At 37.3% G+C, this 6000-nt stretch overlaps 1 protein-coding gene and 1 pseudogene across 1 annotated transcript in view; one reads left to right on the forward strand and one right to left on the reverse strand.

Moving 5' to 3' along the window:
- The window catches only part of LOC125874446 (uncharacterized), a 341050-nt gene that overhangs the window by 193349 nt on the left and 141701 nt on the right, over nucleotides 1–6000 (forward strand). The window lies entirely within an intron of this gene.
- Nucleotides 2047–3653, reverse strand: LOC125872251 (protein OBERON 2-like; annotated as a pseudogene).

Genomic DNA, 6000 nt, shown 5'->3' on the forward strand with positions numbered 1-6000 from the left:
AACTGGAGGTCGAATTCGAGATCATCAGTCCACTGCCAATTGTTCCAAAAATTAGGTCACACTGCAGATGTATACCGTTCCGAAACGCACAACCATTTTAAAGCTAAGACCAACTTTTCCTCTGGTCTTGGGTTTTGGATTCTGGTGCGACTCATCATGTCACCACTGAACCGCACAATCTTGAGGAGTATACAGGCAATGAGCTAGGGCATATCTATGGGTGACTGTAAAACCATTCTTATTATTACACATACTAGTTCATCTCTAATACAAGTATCTAATTCTCCTTTTAGGCTTTCTAACACTCTTTGTGCTCCATCAATAAGAAAAAACATGATTACTGTCACCAAGTTTTGTCAAGACAATCTAACATCTATTGAGTTTTTACCTTTTACTTTTCTTGTGAAGGACCTGCCTTCCCAGAAGCCGCTGGTACAAGGTCGGAATAAGAATAGACTCTATGAGTGGCTGCATCAACCAACCAAACCACCATCCATCAATTTTGCTTCCGCAAAAGTTCCCTTTCAGCTATGACATTGTCGCTTAGGTCATCCTCATTCAACATTTTATACTTTGTTTTGAATAAGTTTTCCTTACCTGTTTCTACCAAGGACAAATTTGAATTTTGTAATGCTTGCTCTTCTAATAAAGCACATCGTTTTCTATTCGAACGCCTAAGTTTATCAAGTAATAGTCCTCTTCAGATTCTGTTTAGCGATTTATGGGGACCATCACCTAGTTTATCAGTCGACAAAAAATTATATTACTGTATTTATGTTGACCAATACATCAAGTTACTTGGCCGTATACAATAAAAAATAAAAGTGAGGTCGCATCTTTCTTCCAAAAATTTCATCTTTTAGTAGAAATTTTTTTCAAAACAAAAGTTCAATCTCTTTATATGGATGGAGGGGGTGAAGATACATGTCTTCAGTCCTATGTTCAGCAGAATGGCATTGAACATTTAGTTTCACCTCCATACAAGCCATAGCTGAACGTCGTCATCATCATATTGTTGAAACAGCCAAAACCCTTCACCATGAAGCAGCCTTTCCACCAGAACTATGGTCTTTTCCTTGTCATCAAAGCTGTTTATCCATTAATTGACTACCCACGCCCATCTTAAATAATGAGTCACCCTACCAAATATTATTTGGTAAACTACCCACCTATGTCAATCATAAATTCTTGGTTGTCTTTGTTATCCATGGCTTAAAGCATATACCAAACATAAGTTGGAGCCTAAGTATACCCCTTGTGTGTATCTAGGTGTTTCTCCGAGTCATCATGCACACCTCTGCTTTGACCCAGTCAAGTCCAAAATATTCATCAGTCGTGATGTTCGTTTTTTTGAAAATATCCTTTTAAAATTATGATTTTAGATGTAAGGAACAAATTTTCTTAACTGATCTGGGAAAAAGTTGACTCCAACAGGGGCGGCTCAACGTAATTGGGGGCCTAAAGCGAAATTTCAATTCGCGGCCTAAAATATAAATACACTTCATATACGTATTTATTCAAAAAAAAAATAAAATTACACTATTAAGATGAAAATTATTAGTACTTAATATTGTTTTTTGAGTTACTAGTTTTAGGTAAGATTTTATCAATACAACATTGAAAAACATCCTTTAAGTGAGACAATTATTATATGCATTGTTAACATAATGATATAAGTAATAAGTTGATAAATATTAAATAAAGATAAGAGTTAGAAGTTTAGAATCATAGAATTTGACTCAAAAAGTTGATGACTTGGTATTATCTCATTTTAATATGCTTAGTGTTATCTCATTTTAATATGCTTAGAGTAATGCTTGAAACTAAAATTTAAAAAGAAATAAAAAAGAATTCGTAATTCACTTTGTTCAACACTTTTCACTGTTAATTATTATTTTTAACAAAGTACAAAAGATGTTAAAGTGGATAAAATAATTTATTTTTAAAAAAATTATACCTTTTATCATAAATAATTAATTTTTCTATAAAAAATTTAACACATAATTTATTCTTGACAAAAATTTGGGGCCTCCGAAATTTGGGGGCCTAAGGCAAAGGCCTTATTTTTGCAAGCATAGAGCCGGCCTTGGACTCCAAAGAGGAAACTCCAACGTCAGTTTGCAATCCGATTCCATCGCCTGATATACTGCCACTTGTACTACTCTCCTTAGAATCCAATTTACCTGGACCATCAATTAATGATACTCGCTTCTTCAATTCCAACCAGGTACCATCAGCTGCTACTAATTAGGCACCACATCGGTGATCCGAACTAGTATAAAAATCTTTGTGTCAACTGTGTCTTTCATCTCTTTATGCCTTATATAATATGTTGTTTTATCTGATCGTCTAAACTCTAGGGTACTCGACTTGAAGAAATCTACAGTTGACCAATTATAACTTGACTAACATTCTAAAAGAATTTCGATTCACCTCCCCACCCCACCCCACACATCCTCTTACGTTTTACATACTAATGTGGTGAGACAGATCATGGATGTGACATTCAATTCTATGCCGCAGGGGCTAGGCAGAACTCTTTACGCCAGGAGATGTTATTGCTGCAATTGACCAAAACAACACCCTACAAGAGATCCTTGAGTGATCCATTCCTTTCTCTTTAGGCCGATTACACCAAGGTTCCAAACTCTTAATAAGGAAGCTATTCATTTCCTTCACTAGTTAGGCCGTATACACCAAGGTTCCTTTCGTACCCTTTCCAAGGCTCTCCAATTTTATTTTCTGGTCATATTGCAGTTTAGTTTGCATCAAGTGTTTTGGTATTTGTGGACAACAGGAAGCACTGAAATAGACAAAACTTACAATGCGCAGATGTATATATTTGTATCATGAAATAGACAATACTTAAAACAAAATAAACACATTTGCACATAAATATCTTGCTCAAATACAGATATTCAAGTCAAAGTGATAGGTCAACACAAACAAGGCTATGACAAGGCAGAGAAGTTACCAGTGCTATACACACAGCTTTCCTTTTTGAATGAATCTTGAATGCTGACTCCTTTCATAAGCTGATATGATTATCAAATTGGTCATTCTAGTAACTGTAAACCTCAAAACTGGAAAAAAGATAGCATCATAGGAAACAAAGTACCATTAATCAATTAGCTATACCTTTGCATTGATTGATTCAATACGATGCAACAACTCTTTGCACCACTTTTTTGTGAGCCACGCAAAATACAAATGCCAACATTCAAAATCTTTTCGATGTCAACATAAGAAGCAACAGATGTGCAAATGTTTAAAAGCTTCAAAGCATGTGGAACCAAATCCGTCCTTGAATCACAATATCGACAGAGATACACATAATCCAACTTGATGCTTCCTCCGACTGTCCCAGCCATGTAAGCTCGTAGAGCACACTCTAGATGGGAAACATGTCCACATATGTGGCCATCAACTACTGTAGCTTTACATCGGATGTAACTGTATCCATCATAGTCCAAAGTGATAAGCTTACTGCAAAGTATACAACAGCAGTCTCCGCAAAAACCAGGCTCACTGCAACAGAGATCACAAAATCTGGTGCACGTCAAAGGATTTTCTGCTGTTAACCTGCTACAGATTCGGTTACCTGCCTTACAAGTAATGGCTCCGAAAGGAGAATCAGACAGTAAAGGCTGCATTTTTGTCCCTGAAGATGTAGTCCTCTCTTTCGTATTTGAGTCAAAACCAATGTCTAAATAATGAAAAAAAATTGGCATAAGGTTAGTAAACTACCAGTAGTGGCGGAGCCAGGATTTCAATTATGGGAATTCAAAAAAAAAGTTTTTATGCCAAGCAGATTCAACAACTTACGATATGCAAAAAAAATCATTTTCCCTATCTATATGGTGTAATTTTTCAACGAAGCTCCGTCCCTGACTATGTGCACAGACTGTATAATCATGGACAAAATTCACTTCCAAAATAAAAAGATCCACCAAAAGGGAATAAAAAAAATATTAATTTGTGTGGACTGACTAGATACTTGTAATGAATAGGAAACCAAGCTCAAATCACAATTTTCCTATAAATCCTAATTCTTGAGAAAACTCAAAAAGTCTGACTTCAATATTAGGAATTAAATAGCCTCTACTGATGGGGTAATAAAATCTTGAAGTAAACAGTGGGTAATAAAGATGGGGAGTTAAAAATCATTACCCAATTGAAGAATCTTGAAAAGCCCCTTTAAAATTGCCTTTACCGAGCTTCCAAAGTTCAAAATGGTGAAATGAGAATGAATCCCCGATTTTGGAAAGAAGAATCTATTCAGGTCACTTTTACCCTTTGCAATCGCGACCCGATACCTCACAATTGCGATGAGTAATGCTGGTCAACTCATTAATTGACCATCGCGATCGCGACACAGGGCCACACGATCACGATGCTCAAGATGCTATTGTGATTGCAACATACTCCATGCGATCATGAAGCACAAGACCACATACCAATGTGACCACGACCAAGAGCCTTGCGATCGCAAAGAATACTTAACATGCATCAGATACAACACATCAACAAACACTAAGACTCAGCAAAATCACCTAATGAACCCTCGGGATTCGTTCGGAATTTCACACACAAACCAGATATGCTACCCAACCAAACTCGACGTTCCAAACTCAATGGAACGTTGGAACATGGATACGAAGTCTCCTTGACCCAGTATCCGTTTAAGTCGCAATAAACTAACTTTTACTCAAAACACTAAACTGCCCTCGAAACCTTTGAAAACTCAACCAAGACCTCACGTAGGACTAAAATCATCCCCCGAATCCAGTGGTGTCATCGGAATTCCAATCCTAGCGTTCAAACTCAGAATGTTGACCAAAGTCAACTCTTGGCCTAATTATACTTAAACTTCCAACTCAAGGGCTCAAATCCACGAAAAGGACTCCATAATTGAAAACAACTACACTTCTAGACCAAATTTTGCATTATGAAGCTGATGGAACAGACTAAAGACCCTTTCGAGACTCGTAGTTCCGATTGTTGTCAAAAACCACTTTTAACAACTTGAGGTGTCCAAAAATCTAAAACTTCCAAAAGTCTCAACTTTTCAATCCAATTTATAAACTGAAAAGCGTGACTTGGGACAACTATTGAGAGGGGCAAAATGATATTTTTTCCAAAAGTGTAACACCCCGTATCCGAAAGAGGGAAGCTTAAAAGATTTCAGAACTCCCAGGTGCCATCCATGAGGGCCAACCACGGCCCCTGGTGTGGGCCATGAACTGTAGGTGGGTCCGTGGATGGGTGCCTCAGGAATTGTCCAGGCATGGACCACAGTTGGACCTACAAATCATAAGTGGGTCCACGACCCGTAGGTCAAGACAAAAGTATCTGACCACCAACCACGGTTCACCAGGACGAACCGTAGGTCCATCCATGGTCCGTCGATTGGGTCCGTCGGTTGGTAGGTCGGTGATAGCTAACAGTTAACTCAGGGGCAGTTGGGTCTTTTCCTAATTAATTAGTTCCTATACTATGTTGTTTTTCCTATATTTAGAACCCCTATATAAGTCTTTTTACCCCCAAATTCACCCCATTTAAGTCATTCTTCCAAAATCCCAAAAGAAAAACCAACTCCTCCCAAACATTCTCCCTCTAGAACTTGAAGAAGAAGAAGATTTCACCTAGGGTTTCAAGCTAAGGATCCAAATTCTCCATTGAAGATAAGAAATTGGACTTGAGGTATGGTAGTTTTCATCCATGAATCTCTTTCATTCATGGAGTCCCCAAATTCCTCTATTTCAAATGGTAGAATTCCCCAATTAGCTAGGGTTTTCTTCAATCACCATGGGTTCTTTTGATTATTGATCTTAATGATTTAATTATGTTTAAATATGCATGAATTGATGATTTAGAATGCTTTTATGATGTTTCATCTTTGAACCCATGCAAACCCCTATGTTTTCCAAATTGTGATCTCATAATGTGGGTTGTTGATTATGAAAGAGGAGTTTTATGATCTAAAGCATGAAGTAATAG

Source organism: Solanum stenotomum, chromosome 8 (genome assembly GCF_019186545.1).
Source record: "Solanum stenotomum isolate F172 chromosome 8, ASM1918654v1, whole genome shotgun sequence".
NCBI classification, from domain to species: domain Eukaryota; kingdom Viridiplantae; phylum Streptophyta; class Magnoliopsida; order Solanales; family Solanaceae; genus Solanum; species Solanum stenotomum.